Source organism: Podarcis liolepis (assembly GCF_965112155.1).
Source record: "Podarcis liolepis genome assembly, chromosome: 12".
Lineage (NCBI taxonomy): Eukaryota > Metazoa > Chordata > Lepidosauria > Squamata > Lacertidae > Podarcis > Podarcis liolepis.
The window spans coordinates 60,464,439-60,481,242 of NC_139563.1; positions in this window are offsets into that span (position 1 = coordinate 60,464,439).

Consider the following 16,804-nt stretch of genomic DNA (forward strand, 5'->3'; position numbering starts at 1 on the left):
AATGTGCATTCTAACCCCAAAAACACCAATTTGAAATAAGCCAAATCAGAGCTTTATCAGCTTCTTGTTTATGTAGATGGAACCCAAAACACCTTTTTGCTTTGGTTAGGGGTCATTCTGGTGCACACGCAAAAAACACCATGCGAATTGAAATAAGTCCAATCAAAGCTTATTCGTCCTCTTTCTACGCATATGGAAGCGAAAACACGGTATTGTGTTATTTTAGTTTCATTACACACACTTTGTGATTTCTAGGTCCTTGTTCATTAAAACCAAAGAAAACGAGTGATATCCAATATTGTTCTTTCTATGTAGCTGTAACACAAAACAACCTGTTTGGATTTGTTTAGACTTATTGCACTTCGCTTTGCTAGGGTTAGGGTTGGGGTTGGGGTTAGGGTTAGGGTTAGGGTTAGGGTTACAGTTAGGGTTGCGGTTAGGCTTAGGGTTGGGGTTGCGGTTAGGGTTAGGGTTAAGGTTAAGGTTAGAGTTAGGGTTAGGGTTAGGTTAGGGTTAGGGTTAGGGTTAGCTTTAGGCTTAGGCTTAGGCTCAAGATGAATGATCACCGAAAGAAGAATCCAAGCTTATTTGTCCTCCTCCTATTGAGATGGAACCAAAACACCTATGCTTGATTTCGGCTGATAAAAAACATGTCATTCTCCGATTTTTGGGTGAATGTGCTTTCTAACCCCCAAAACACCAATTTGAAAAAGCCGAATCAGAGCTTTATCAGCTTCTTTTTATGTTGATGGAACCCAAAACATCTTTTTGCTTTGGTTTGGGGGTGATTCTGGTGCACACCCAAAAAACACCATGCGAATTGAAAGAAGTCCAATCAAAGCTTATTCGGCTTCTTTCTACACATATAGAAGCGAAAAGACGGTGTTGCGTTATTTTGGTCTCATTACACACAATTTGCGATTTGTGGGTCAGTGAGCATTAAAACAAACAAAAAAAACGAGTGATATGCAATATTCTTCTTTCTATGTAGCTGTAACACAAAACAACCTGTTTGGCTTTGTTTAGACTTATTGCACTTCGCTTTGCTAGGGTTAGGGTTAGGGTCGGGGTGAATGACCACAGAAAGAACAATCCAATCTTATTTGTCCTTTTTCTATTGAGATGGAACCAAAACACCTATGCCTGATTTCAGCTGATAAAAAACATGTCATTCTGCGATTTTTGGGTGAATTGGCATTCTAACCCCAAAAACAACAAATTGAAATAAGCCCAATTTGAGCTTATTCATCTTCTTCTTATGTTGATGGACCCAAAACATATTTTTCCTTTACGGTTAGGGTTAGGGTTAGGGTTACAGTTAGGGTTCGGGTTGGGGTTAGGGTTAGGGTTAGGGTTAAGGTTAGAGTTAGGATTGGGGTTGGGGTTGGGGTTGGGGTTAGTGTTAGGGTTAGGTTTAGGGTTAGGGTTAGGTTAGGGTTAGGATTAGCTTTAGGCTTAGGCTCAAGATGAATGACCACCGAAAGAACAATCCAAGCTTATTTCTCCTCTTTTTATTGACATGGACCCAAAACACCCAATGCCTGATTTGGTCTGATAAAAAACATGTTACTCTGCGATTTTTGGGTGAATGTGCATTCTAACCACAAAACACCAATTTGAAATAACCCAATCAGAGCTTTATCATCTTCTTTTTTATGTAGATGGAACCCAAAACACCTTTTTGCTTTGGTTGGGGGTGATTCTGGTGCACACGCAAAAAACACCATGCGAATTGAAATAATACCAATCAAAGCTTATTTGTCCTCTTTCTACGCATATGGAAGCGAAAACAAGGTATTGTGTTATTTTGGTTTCATTACACACACTTTGTGATTTCTAGGTCTTTGTTCATTAATACCAAAGAAAACGAGTGATATCCAATATTCTTCTTTCTATGTAGCTGTAAAACAAAACAACCTGTTTGGCTTTGTTTAGACTTATTGCACTTCGCTTTGCTAGGGTTAGGGTTAGAGTTAGGGTTAGGGTTGGGGTTAGGGTTCCGGTTAGGGTTGGGGTTAAGGTTAAGGTTAGGGTTAAGGTTAGAGTTAGGGATAGGGTTAGGGTTAGGGTTAGGGTTAGGGTTAGCTTTAGCTTTAGCTTTAGGCTTAGGCTTAGGCTTAGGCTCAAGATGAATGATCACCGAAAGAACAATCCAAGCTTATTTGTCCTCCTTCTATTGAGATGGAACCAAAACACCTATGCTTGATTTCGGCTGATAAAAAACATGTCACTGTGCGATTTTTGGGTGAATGTGCATTCTAACCCCAAAAACACCAATTTGAAATAAGCCGAATCAGAGCTTTATCAGCTTCTTTTTATGTTGATGGAACCCAAAACACCTTTTTGCTTTGGTAGGGGGTGATTCTGGTGCACACCCAAAAAACACCATGCGAATTGAAATAAGTCCAATCAAAGCTTATTCGGCTTCTTTCTACACATATGGAGTGAAAAGACGGTGTTGCGTTATTTTGGTCTCATTACACACAATTTGCGATTTGTGGGTCAATGGGCATTAAAACCAAAGAAAAAGAGTGATATGCAGTATTTTTCTTTCTATGTAGCTGTAACACAAAACAACCTGTTTGGCTTTGTTTAGACTTATTGCACTTCGCTTTCCTAGGGTTAGGGTTAGGGTTAGAGTTAGGGTTGGGGTTAGGGTTAGGGTTAGGGTTAGGATTGGGGTTGGGGTTAGCGTTAGGGTTAGGGTTAGGGTTAAGGTTAGAGTTACGGTTAGGGTTAGGGATAGGGTTAGGTTAGGGTTAGGGTTAGCTTTAGCTTTAGGCTTAGGCTTAGGCTTAGGCTTAGGCTCAAGATGAATGATCACCGAAAGAAGAATCCAAGCTTATTTGTCCTCCTTCTATTGAGATGGAACCAAAACACCTATGCTTGATTTCGGCTGATAAAAAACATGTCATTCTCTGATTTTTGGGTGAATGTGCAGTCTAACCCCCAAAACACCAATTTGAAATAAGCCGAATCAGAGCTTTATCAGCTTCTTTTTATGTTGATGGAACCCAAAACATCTTTTTGCTTTGGTTTGGGGATGATTCTGGTGCACCCTCAAAAAACACCATGCGAATTGAAATAAGTCCAATCAAAGCTTATTCGGCTTCTTTCTACGCATATGGAAGCGAAAAGACGGTGTTGCGTTATTTTCGTTTCATTACACACACTTTGCGATTTCTGGGTCAATGTGCATTAACACCGAACAACACGACTTGAAATAAGTGAAGTCCAAATTTCTTCTTTCTATGTACCTGGAACACAAAACAACCTGTTTGGCTTTGTTTAGGCTTATTACACTTCGCTTTGCTAGGATTTGGGTTAGGGTTAGGGTTAGGGTAAAGGTTAGGGTTAGGGTTGGGTTAGGGTTAGGGTTACGTTTAGGGTTAGGGTTAAGGATAGGGTTACAGTTAGGGTTGCAGTTAGTGTTAGGGTTGGGGTTAGGGTTAGGGTTGGGGTTGGGGTTAGCGTTAGGGTTAGGATTGGAGTTGGGGTTAGGGTTAGGGTTAGCGTTAGGGTAAGGTTTAGGGTTAGGGTTAGGGTTAGGGTCGGGGTGAATGACCACAGAAATAACAATCCAAGCTTATTTGTCCTTTTTCTATTGAGGTGGAACCAAAACACCTATGCTTGATTTGGGCTGATAAAAAACATGTCACTGTGCGATTTTTGGGTGAATGTGCATTCTAACCCCAAAAACACCAATTTGAAATAACCCAATCAGAGCTTTATCATCTTCTTGTTTATGTAGATGGAACCCAAAACACCTTTTTGCTTTGGTTGGGGGTGATTCTGGTGCACACGCAAAAAACACCATGCGAATTGAAATAATACCAATCAAAGCTTATTTGTCCTCTTTCTACGCATATGGAAGCGAAAACACGGTATTGTGTTATTTTGGTTTCATTACAAACACTTTGCGATTTCTAGGTCTTCGTTCATTAAAACCAAAGAAAACGAGTGATATCCAATATTCTTCTTTCTATGTAGCTGTAACACAAAACAACCTGTTTGGCTTTGTTTAGACTTATTGCACTTCGCTTTGCTAGGGTTAGGGTTAGGGTTGGGGTTAGGGTTAGGGTTAAGTTTACAGTTAGGGTTGCGGTTAGGGTTGGGGTTAGCGTTAGGGTTTGGGTTAGGGTTAAGGTTAGGGTTAGGGTCAGGGTCAGGGTTAGGGTTAGGGTTAGGGTTAGGGTTAGGGTCAGGGTGAATGACCACCAAAAATCAATCCAAGCTTATTTGTCCTTTTTCTATTGAGTTGGAACCAAAACACCTATGCTTGATTTGGGCTGATAAAAAACATGTCACTCTCCGATTTTTGGTGAATGTTTATTCTAAACCGAAAAACACCAATTTGAAATAACCCTATCAGAGCTTTATCATCTTCTTTCTATGTAGCTGGAACACAAAACAACCTGTTTGGCTTTGTTTAGGCTTATTACACTTCGCTTTGCAAGGGTTGGGGTTAGGGTTAGGATTTGGGTTGGGGTTAGGGTTAGGGTTAGGGTTAGGGTTAGGGTTAGGGTTAGGGTTAGGTTAGGGTTAGGAATAGGGTTAGGGTTAGGATTGGGGTTGGGCTTAGCGTTAGTGTTAGCGTTAGGGTTAGGGTTAGCGTTTGGGTTAGGGTTAGGGTTAAGTTTAGGGTTAAGGTTAGGGTTAGGGTCAGGGTCAGGGTCAGGGTCAGGGTCACGGTGAATGACCACCGAAAGAACAATCCAAGCTTATTTGTCGGAAAAAGAGAGGTTTCAGAATGAGACAGGGTTAACTGTGGTTAAGAAAGTTAAATATTTGGGTGTTAACATGACTTCAAGAAATTTGAATCTGTTTAAAGATAATTATGAGAAATGTTGGAATGAAGTCAAAAAAGACTTAGAAATTTGGTCAAATATGAAGCTTTCCTTGTTGGGTCGAATACCAGTTATAAAGATGAATGTGTTGCCTAGAATGTTGTTTTTGTTTCAAACTTTGCAAATATTGGACAAGATGGATTGTTTCAAGAAGTGGCAGAAAGATATTGCTAAATTTGTCTGGCAGGGCAAAAAGCCAAGAATAAAATTCAAGATACTAACTGATATAAAAGAAAGGGGCGGATTTGCCCTGCCAGACTTAAAACTTTACTATGAATCAGCAGCTCTTTGCTGGTTGAAAGAATGGCTGCTTCTTGAGAACACTGACATTTTGGATTTGGAAGGGTACAACAATATGTTTGGGTGGCATGCATATCTTTGGTACGACAAGGTTAAAGCTCATAAAGGGTTTAAAAACCACATTGTCAGGAAAGCACTATATAATGTTTGGACTAGATATAAAGATTTGTTGGAAAGTAAAACTCCAAGGTGGCTGTCACCGGTGGAGGCAAAGGCCATTAAAAAACTTAATATGGAGGCCAAATGGCCAAGATATGGAGAAATTTTGGAACAAGAAGGGGATAGATGGAAACTGCAAAGTTTTGAAAAACTAAAAGGGAAAGTGAGAGACTAGTTTCATTATTGTCAAATAATGGAAGTGTTTAAAACAGATAGAAAAATTGGCTTCCAGGTGGAAAAATCAAAATTAGAGACGGATTTGTTAGAATCCAGCACTAAGAATTTGTCAAGAATGTATAGCTTGCTGTTGGAATGGAATACACAAGATGAAGTGGTTAAGTCTGCAATGATTAAGTGGGCACAGGATATTGGTCATAATATTTTGTTTGCTGACTGGGAAAGGTTGTGGACCACAGGTATGAAATTTACGGCGTGTAATGCCTTAAGAGAGAATATTATGAAAATGATATACAGGTGGTACATGACCCCAGTCAAGCTCGCAAAAATTTATCACTTGCCCGACAATAAATGTTGGAAATGTAAAGAAATTGAAGGAACATTCTTTCACCTTTGGTGGACGTGCCCAAAGATCAAGGCTTTCTGGGAAACGATCTATAATGAATTGAAAAAGGTACTTAGGTACACTTTCCCTAAGAAACCAAAGGCCTTCCTCCTGGGCATTGTCGGCCAATTGGTGTTATAGAAGGACAGAACATTTTTCATGTATGCTACAACAGCAGCAAGAATACTCATCGCAAAGTACTGGAAGACGCAAGAATTACCCACCGTGGAAGAATGGCAACCGAAGGTGATAGACTGTATGGGACTGGCGGAAATGACGAGCAGAATCCGTGACCAGGGAAGAGATACGGCGCAGGAAGATTGGAAAAAATTAAAGAGTATTTCAAGAAATATTGTAAAATTAATGAAGGTTAGAAAAATGCTGGATTGGGTATTAAGGGGTTAAAAGCGGTAAGGGATAATTAGAAGAAAATATTTTTTTAAAAAAAATTAAGTTAAAAGTAGGGTAAGGATTTGCTGACAATTGAATTCGAAATTGGAATACAGAAAGGGAAGGTATGAGGAAGTCGTGAAAGTAAGCTAAAAGAAAGTAAAAACTGGAGTTATACGTGTGTGTTTTTGTGTGTGTGTTTGTTAGTATGTTATTGTTATGGTGTTGTTATTGTATTGTGGTGATTTGTTAAAACTTCAATAAAAATTTAATTAAAAAAAAGGGTTAGGGTTACAGTTAGGGTTAGCGTTAGGGTTAGGGTTAGGGTGAGGTTAGGGTTAGGGTTAGGGTTAGGGTTAGGGTTAAGTTTAGGGTTAAGGTTAGGGTTAGGGTTAGGGTTAAGGTTAGGGTTAGGGTTACGGTTAGGGTTGCGGTTAGGGTTAGGGTTAGGGTTGGGGTTAGCGTTAGGGTTAGCGTTAGGGTTAGGGTTAGGTTTAGGGTTGCGGTTAGGGTTAGGGTTAGGATTGGGGTTGGGGTTAGTGTTAGCGTTAGGGTTAGGGTTAGCGTTTGGGTTAGGGTTAGGGTTCGGGTTCGGGTTAGGGTTAAGTTTAGGGTTAAGGTTAGGGTTAGGGTTAGGGTCAGGGTGAATGACCACCGAAAGAACAATCCAAGCTTATTTGTCCTTTTAGCTGGAACACAAAACAACCTGTTTGGCTTTGTTAGGCTTATTACACTTCGCTTTGCTAGGGTTGGGGTTAGGGTTAGGATTTGGGTTGGGGATAGCGTTAGGGTTAGGGTTAGGGTTGGGGTTAGGGTTAGGGTTGGGGTTGGGGTTGGGGTTAGCGTTAGGGTTAGGGTTAGGGTTGGGGTTAGGGTTAGGGTTAGGGTTAGGGTCGCGGTGAATGACCACAGAAATAACAATCCTTATTCGGCTTCTTTCTACGCATATGGAAGCGAAAAGACGGTGTTGCGTTATTTTAGTTTCATTACACACACTTTGCGATTTCTGGGTCAATGTGCATTAACACCAAAGAACACGACTTGAAATAAGTGAAGTCCAAGATTCTTCTTTCTATGTAGCTGGAACACAAAACAACCTGTTTGGCTTTGTTTAGGCTTATTACACTTCGCTTTGCTAGGGTTAGGGTTAGGGTTAGGGTTAGGGTTAGGGTGACGGTTAGGGTGACGGTTAGGGTTACTGTCAGCGGCTGCCTCAGGTCTCAGCTCACAGAAGACCAACGCCAAGCTCTTCTTATATACAAGGATGTTTATTGCAGTTCATTACTGGTTCCACAACCGAGGCGCGCAGCCCCGAGTCTCTAACGTCAGACATTTGAAGTCCCCTCTGACTCGGTCCCGCCTCTACACCAACTTAAGAGGCTTGTGCTAGACCACCTCTTCCTGTCTTTCCTTTTCCGCAGGGTCTTTCTGCCCCCCTGGGTTCCTGCCCTCCTGCTCTCTCCTGAAGCGGATTCCTCAGATGCCTGTTCCCCCCTCCTTCGTGCTTTGGGGCCAGGCTCCTCCTCCGGGCTCTCTCCATTTCCGCGCGCCTCCACATTTGAACTTGGCGCGCGCTCGCTACCCCTGACCTTCCTTTTGACACTTACACTACTCCCTGTACTACTCTCCGCCTCTTCCGGCAGGACGTTCTCCCCCGAACTCCTTCCCCTGTCTCTTTCCTGCTCCGCTCCGTGTGTCACACTGGGAACCCCCCTCTCTTCCCTTCGTTCCTGCTGGGAAGCCGGCCCCGATCTCCCACTCCCGCTCGGGGTTTCCCTGCTGCTTCCCTGCTCCTGGCAGGTCCCCCCTGTGACCCCCCTTGTCCTGACTAGGGGCGCCCCCTCCTGAGAATCCTCCGATTCACTTGAGAGACTCATGGAAGATCTCAAGTCATTGTCATCCTCTTCCTCACTGTCCTGGGATTCTTCCTCGTCGCTCTCCGTCTCCTCCCTCACCTGTGCCTCTGTCTCTGAACCCCTGACATCCATCCCCCCCTCGAAGCCCCCCCTTCCCCCCTCCCGCTGCTCGGGCGCAGGTTCCGGGGGCTCCGTCGTTGCGGAGGTCGCTGCCGGACACAGGTCGTCGACGTCGATCTCCTCTGCTTCCAGTTCATTGTTTGTGTACTCGAACCCATTGTCCTCTCCCAACATGTTCACGTCCTCCCCTCCCCCTGTTGCCTGGGTGGGGTCTGCTTGCCAAGGACCCACCCGCCACCTCATGCGCCAGTCCTCTTCTGGTTGGTCGTCCCACCAGTAAGAAGGGTCGGTGTCCACCCCCGAACACGATCCCCTTGGAGGGCTCGACTCTGGCGTCGTCTCCTCTGCGGAGGAGAACCCTCAGAAGGTGCTGGCGGAAAGTGTGGGCGTAAAAAGCCAATCGTCAAAAAACTGTGCTGGCATGGGCCTGTGTGGGAAAAGGGCATGGAACTCGTCCTTGAGGAGGGGTTCGTCCAAAGCGTAGTCCGGCACCCAACTGTTGGCGCTGGCTGGGGCGCCCTCCCTGGCGAGAAAATATTCTACTCCCTCTTCCCCCCATCTCGAGTCCAGAATCTCTGTGACCTCGTTGATTGGTTCGTCCTTAGGTGACCTCCCCCTCTTGGGCGACTCCCTGCTTGGTTCTGGTGCCGTCCCTGACTCCTGAAATCTGTGTGGGGCCTTGTAGGGGGTGAGCATCGACCTATGAAAGACCGGGTGCATTCTGGAACCCTCGGGGAGGGCCAATCGAAACGCTACGGGATTGATCCTGGCCTCAACTTGGTACGGCCCTAGTTGCCTAGCTTCTTTTTAGCTAACGACTTGGCCGGCACCGCTTGGGCCGCTAACCATACCCAGTCTCCCACCTGGATGTCTTCCCCCTCCCTCCTGTGTTTGTCCGCCTGCACCTTATAGGCTTGTTTAGCTAGCTCTAAGTGTCTCCGTAGCTCGTCGTGCACCTCTTGCAATTCTGCTGCGAAATGGTCGGCTTCCTGTGGCGCCCCCTCCCCCGTCGTTACGAGCCCCGGGAAGGTTCTGGGATGCCTTCCATTGTTAGCGAAGAACGGCGTCACCCCCGTCGACGCGTGCTTCGTGTTGTTGTAGGCAAACTCAGCCATCGGCAGGTAATCCACCCAAGCTGCGGGTCGCTGATTGGCGTAACATCTCAGGTACTGCTGCATGATCGCGTTGACCCTCTCTACTTGGCCGTTGGTCTGCGGATGTCTCGCCGACGACAGGTTGATTTTGACGTGCAGGATCCCTAGGAGCTTCCGCCAGAAACTGGACACAAACTGGCGCCCCCTGTCGGACAGAATGGACCGTGGCAACCCATGCACCTTGAACACGTGGTCGATGAACAGTTTGGCTGTCTGCTCCGCTGTCGCCACCTTCACGCAAGGAATGAAATGCGCCATCTTGGTGAACAGGTCTACAACCACAAGCACCGCCGTCTTGCCTCGCGAACTGGGCAGATCAGTGACAAAGTCCAGCGCCACCCTCTCCCACGGTTGCAGTGGCGTCTCCAACGGTTCCAGCAGTCCCGCTGGCTTCTGGTGCACTGGCTTGGACCTTTGGCACGTGTCACACCTGGCGACGTACTCCGCGACCTCCCCTCGCATCTGGGGCCACCAAAAGTCTCTGGCCACTAATTCCGTCGTCTTTTCCTTGCCGAAGTGGCCAGCGCTGGGTGCGTCGTGCAACTGCTGCAGAGCCTTCGCGCGGAGATCGTCTCCCGGAACGTAGAGAGCACCTTTACGGGTCAGCAGGCCGTCGCGTATCTGGAACTCGTCGTCCTTCACTGTGCCCCTCCGCACCTCTTCCATCTTGGACTGTGCGAACGGATCCGCCTGCAACGCGCGACGCACCGCCTCCAGGTCCACGGCGGCTGAAGCGCACGCCCACGCCTGCGGTGCAAAAATGTGCTTGGCTGCCACCGGTGCCGCTGCCTCGAGATACTGCGGTTTCCTGGAGAGCGCATCTGCTATGACATTGTTGTCGCCTGGGATGTACTCTATTCTGAAATCGAAATCCGCAAAGAACTCCGCCCAGCGTATGTGCCTCTGGCTCTGTAGCTTCGCCGTGCGCCAGTACTCTAGGTTCTTGTGGTCCGTGCGGACCTGCACGGTGTGTTTGGCTCCGATGAGAAAGTGCCTCCACGCCTTGAAAGCTGCGTGGATGGCCAGCAACTCCCTGTCCCAAATGGTGTAGTTCTGCTCCGACTTGCTGAGCTTCCGGGAGTAGAAAGCACAGGGCCTCCAGTTTCCCTGCGGGTCTTCCTGTAAGAGGACGGCCCCCACCGCTCTGTCAGATGCGTCAGTCTCCACCCTCATGGGCCTGCCAGGATTCACGTGTAGCAGCTGTTCTTCGGACGCGAAGAGACTCTTAAGTCTCCTGAAGGACTGCTCCGCTTGGTCCGTCCAGGTGAACTTCTTCTTCTTGGAGCTGAGAGTGTCCGTGATAGCTGCCGTCTCCTTGGCGAAACCCCTGATGAACTTGCGGTAAAAGTTGGCGAAGCCGACGAACCTCTGGACCTCTTTCCGATTTCGCGGGCTCTTCCAGTCCAACACCGCGCGGACCTTGGCGCTGTCCATGGCTAGTCCCCTGTCGGACAGCCTATAGCCCAGAAAATCCACCTCCGTCACGTCGAATTGGCACTTCTCCAGCTTGGCATAGAGCCTGTGCTCCCGTAGCCTCTGCAGGACCTCCTTCACGTCGCTCTCGTGAGCCTCCAGCGATTCTGAGAAGATCAGAATGTCGTCGAGGAAACATACGCACTTCTTGTAGAGGAGTCCCGCTAGCACATGATGCATAAAAGCTTGGAAAAAGTGGGAGCCATTTTGGAGACCAAACGGCATAACTCTGTATTCGTAGGTGCCCAACGGCGTGAACATGGCCGTCTTCCACTCATCACCCTCTCGCACGTGTATGAGATTGTAAGCTCCGCGGAGATCCAACTTGGTGAAGATCTTCCCTTTCCGCACCGTCGCGAGCAGGTCGTCGATCTTGGGAATGGGAAAGGCCGCGGGCTTTGTCTTTGAGTTTATGAATCTGAAGTCCACGATCAGCCTCTTTTGGGGCGTGTCTTTCTTCTTCACAAAAAACACAGGACTGCCCCCTACAGCCTTCAATTCCCGGATGAATCCCCGCTGCAGATTGTGATCTATGAATTCCCTGAGCTCCTGCAGCTCTTCCTCGGACATGGAATACAGCTTCACAGGCGGCAGCGTTGTCCCTGGCAAGAGGTCAATAGCGCAATCGTAGGGCCGGTGAGGTGGCAACTGGTCAGCCTCCTTTTCGCAGAAAACCTCCAAAAACCCCTTGTACTTGAGGGGTACTGCTTGCGCCATGCTGAGACGTAGCTGCTGCCCCTCCTCTTGGCCCTCCTCCTCCTGACCGGTCTGGATGCAATGCTGCGCGCAATAGGACGAGCCGAAGGTGAGCTGCCGCTGGTACCACGCCATGGTCGGGCTGTGCCTATCCAGCCAACTCATGCCTAACACTATAGGCGTGTCTGACAGGCGGGTGACGTTGAAACTGATGACTTCTCGGTGATTGCCAATCTGCATCACCATGGGCGGCGTCTGTTGTACCACTTGCCCCCCCAGCAGCTTCCTGCCATCCACTGTGACGACGTTCAATGGCAGCGTGGCTGGCAGAAGCTCTATGCGATGCTGCTTGACGAACTGCACCCCCACGAAGTCTGCGTTGCTCCCACTGTCAATCGTGATGGGGACCTCCAGGGTGCGTCCATTAGGTAGCTGGAGGGTTGCAGTGAGCTGCACTACAGGTTTGGGTGGCAGGGGGTCTGTAGGCTGCAAAAGCGCTGGGGACTGCTCTACTGACTCGCCTGGCTGTGCCCCAACATTGCTGATTCCAGCCAGGCATTGTCGTTTCCCTGAAACTGCTCTTCATGCTGTGCTGCTGCAGTTACTGTTGCCAAGGCTGCAGTGTGCTGCCGGAGCCTCTGGGGACACTCTTTCGCCATGTGCGTTGCACTGTCACAGACGTAACACTTCCTGTTCCCTCTAGGAGGCTTCTTCTTGACTGCTCCGGACGCTGGGGCTCCGGCCACTGACTGAGCCTTTGCACTCCCCAGTTCCATAGGCTCCTCCCCTGGCTGCAGCTGAGGGGAGAGACGCGGACGTCCTGGATCTCTGGGAAACAAAGGAGGCACTCTAGACGGTGCGTGAAGCTGGCTACCCCGCTCATTGCGCCAAGGGCGTTCTTCCTGGCGCACTCCAATGGCAAGCGCTCGCTGCACCACGTCTGCCAGGGTTTTAGGTCTGTCCCCCCTTGCCAACTCGTCTTTCACAGGGCCAGAGAGCCCCTCCCAAAATAAGTCCCTGACAGCCAGAGAATCTTTCTCCCATCGCAGCACATTCAGCAAGGCGAAAAAGCGAGCATGGTACTGACGTACTGAAGCCTTGCCTTGCCTTAAACCATGGATCTGATGGCGTGCCACATCCACATCCACGCTAGACTGAAAGCAAGCGTCCATGCACTTGATAAATTCATCAGAGTCCCTTCGAGCAGGGCAATCCTCGCGCCACAGATTGCGCAGCCAAGCCCTCGCTTCCCCATGCAAGTGGGACACAATGAAACCCACCTTCTCCTCCTCATCTTTAAAGTCGTCGCGAAGCAAATGCAACGCATATTCTACGTCTGCTTTAAAACTGGGGTATTGCTGCAGGTTCCCATCGAAGTGGGCTACCAAGTTGCCCCCTCTTCTGCCCAGTGCTACTCCAGCAGCTTTGGTCCCCGGGAACCCCACTTGGCATGCATGATCCCACCTGGCTTGCAGATCTTGGCACCGCTTTTCCGCCTCTTCCCCCTTCTTCTGGGAGACCACTACCTCAGTGGTAAGCCGGGAGACTGCGTTGCGTAGCTCAGCTATCTGCTGCTCCATACTCATGGCTGCCAAACTTCGTGAGCTTTGCAAAAAAAAAATTTGCGTAGTTTGGGAGGGGACTTACTGTCAGCGGCTGCCTCAGGTCTCAGCTCACAGAAGACCAACGCCAAGCTCTTCTTATATACAAGGATGTTTATTGCAGTTCATTACTGGTTCCACAACCGAGGCACGCAGCCCCGAGTCTCTAACGTCAGACATTTGAAGTCCCCTCTGACTCGGTCCCGCCTCTACACCAACTTAAGAGGCTTGTGCTAGACCACCTCTTCCTGTCTTTCCTTTTCCGCAGGGTCTTTCTGCCCCCCTGGGTTCCTGCCCTCCTGCTCTCTCCTGAAGCGGATTCCTCAGATGCCTGTTCCCCCCTCCTTCGTGCTTTGGGGCCAGGCTCCTCCTCCGGGCTCTCTCCATTTCCGCGCGCCTCCACATTTGAACTTGGCGCGCGCTCGCTACCCCTGACCTTCCTTTTGACACTTACACTACTCCCTGTACTACTCTCCGCCTCTTCCGGCAGGACGTTCTCCCCCGAACTCCTTCCCCCGTCTCTTTCCTGCTCCGCTCCGTGTGTCACACTGGGAACCCCCCTCTCTTCCCTTCGTTCCTGCTGGGAAGCCGGCCCCGATCTCCCACTCCCTCTTGGGGTTTCCCTGCTGCTTCCCTGCTCCTGGCAGGTCCCCCCTGTGACCCCCCTTGTCCTGACTAGGGGCGCCCCCTCCTGAGAATCCTCCGATTCACTTGAGAGACTCATGGAAGATCTCAAGTCATTGTCATCCTCTTCCTCACTGTCCTGGGATTCTTCCTCGTCGCTCTCCGTCTCCTGCCTCACCTGTGCCTCTGTCTCTGAACCCCTGACAGTTACGGTTAGGGTTACAGTTAGGGTTAGTGTTGCGGTTAGGGTTAGGGTTAGGGTTAGGGTTAGGGTTAGGATTGGGGTTGGAGTTAGGGTTAGGGTTAGGGTTAGGTTTAGGGTTACAGTTAGGGTTGCGGTTAGGGTTAGGGTTAGGATTGGGGTTGGGGTTAGGGTTAGGGTTAGGGTTAGGGTTACAGTTAGGGTTAGTGTTAGGGTGAGGTTAGGGTTAGGGTTAGGGTTACCGTTTGGGTTAGGGTTAGGGTTAAGTTTAGGGTTAAGGTTAGGGTTAGGGTTAGGGTTAAGGTTAGGGTTAGGGTTAGGGTTAGGGTTAGGGTTACAGTTAGGGTTGCGGTTAGGGTTAGGGTTAGGATTGGGGTTGGGGTTGGGGTGGGGGTTAGCGTTAGGGTTAGGGTTAGGGTTAGGATTGCGGTTAGGGTTAGGGTTAGGGTTAGGATTGGGGTTGGGGTTAGCGTTAGCATTAGGGTTAGGGTTAGCGTTAGCGTTTGGGTTAGGTTTAGGGTTAGGGTTAGGGTTGGGGTTAAGTTTAGGGTTAGGTTAGGGTTTGGGTCAGGGTCAGGGTGAATGACCACCGAAAGAACAATCCAAGCTTATTTGTCCTTTTTCTATTGAGTTGGAACCAAAACAACTATGCTTGATTTGGGCTGATAAAAAACATGTCACTCTCCGATTTTTGGGTGAATGTGCATTCTAAACCCAAAAACACCAATTTGAAATAACCCAATCAGAGCTTTATCATCTTCTTTCTATGTAGCTGGAACACAAAACAACCTGTTTGGCTTTGTTAGGCTTATTACACTTCGCTTTGCTAGGGTTGGGGTTAGGGTTAGGATTTGGGTTAGGGTTAGGCTTAGGCTTAGGATTGGGGTTGGGGTTGGGGTTGGGGTTAGTGTTAGCGTTAGGGTTAGGGTTAGGGTTAGGGTTAGGGTTAGGGTTAGGATTGGGGTTGGGGTTAGTGTTAGCGTTAGGGTTAGGGTTAGGGTTAGGGTTAAGGTTAGGATTGGGGTTGCTGTTGGGGTTAGGGTTAGGGTAAGGGTTAGGGTTAGGGTTAGGGTCGCGGTGAATGAACACAGAAATAACAATCCAAGCTTATTTGTTCTTTTTCTATTGAGGTGGAACCAAAACACCTATGCTTGATTTGGGCTGATAAAAAACATGTCACTCTGCGATTTTGGGGTGAATGTGCATTCTAACCCCAAAAACACCAATTTGAAATAACCCAGTCAGAGCTCTATCATCTTCTTGTTTATGTAGATGGAACCCAAAACACCTTTTTGCTTTGCTTGGGGGTCATTCTGGTGCACACGCAAAAAACACCATGTGAATTGAAATAATACCAATCAAAGCTTATTCGTCCTCTTTCTACGCATATGGAAGCGAAAACAATGTTGTCATGGGCTCAGGAGCAGAGGCACAGGGGAGAGAGGAGATGGAGAGCGAATGGGAAGAATCTGAGGGCAGCGGAGGGGAGAGTGACCCGAGAGATTCCATGAGCCTCTCCAGCGAATCAGAAGATTCCCAGAAGGGGGCGCCGGTGGTCAGGCCAAGGGGGGTCCCAGGGGGGACGCACCAGAAGCAAGGGGCCAGCGGGGACTCCCAAAGCAGCAGCGGGAGATCAGGACCAGCTTCCCCACCAGAGCGTAGTGGGGGGGAAGAGTCCCATGTGTCAGGGCCAGCGTCTCCTCCAGCAGGGGGAGAAGATGAGTCAGGGCTGACCACGCCTCTATCAGAGAGTGGGGGAACGGAGGGGAGGTCAGGTCCAGCTAGCCCCCCCGAAGGGAGAAGCAGTGACAGGAGCAGTGTAACGGTCAGGAGGAAGGTTGCCGGCTGGGCGCGCGCGCCAAGTTCGAATGTACAGGCGTGCGGGACAGCAGAAAACCCGGATTGGGAACCGGGTCCTAAAGCCCGCCGAAGGCAGGGGGAAGACTCAGGGGACTCAGCGTCAGAAGAGTGCAGGAAGGGCGAGACCCCAGTGGACAGGCGGAACCAGAGGAGGTAAGAGGAAAGGAAGAGGTGGAGCAAGGCTAGAGTCTTAAACTGGTGTCTGGGGGGAAGAGATTCAGACGGAGCTTCAGCGGTCTAGAGTTTCAGACGTAGAGCTGCACACGGCGGTTGTGAAAGCGAAACTGAACTTCAATAAAGACTTTTGTATATAACAACAAACTGGTGTTGGTCCTTTGTGAGCTGGGACCTCGGGCAGCTCTGACAGAAGCGAAAAGATGGTGTGTTATTTTGGTCTCATTGCACACACTTTGCGATTTCTGTGTCAATGTGCATTAACAGCAAAGAACACGACATGAAGTAAGCGCAATCCAAGATAAGTCTTTCTATGTAGCTCGCACCCAAAACAACCTTTTTGGCTTTGTTTAGGGTTCTTACACTTTACTTTGCTATTTGTGGGTGAATGAACACCGAAATGGCAATCGAAGCTTATTCGTCCTTTTTCTATTGAGATGTTACCATATGTTTACTTATGCTTGATTTGGGCTGGTAACAAACATGTCTGCGATTTTTGGTTGAATGTGCATTCTAACCCCAAAAACACCAACATGAAATAAGCCCAATCAGAGCTTTATTATCTTCTTTTTATGTAGAAGGAACCCAAAAGATCTTTTTGCTTTCCTTTGGGGTGATTCTGGAGCCCACCCAAATAACACCATGCGAATTGAAAAAAGCCCAATCAAAGCTTATTCGTCTTCTTTCTACGCATATGGAAGCGAAAAGATGGTGTTGTGTTATTTCGGTCTCATTGCACACACTTTGCGATTTCTGTGTCAATGTGCATTAACAGCAAAGAACACG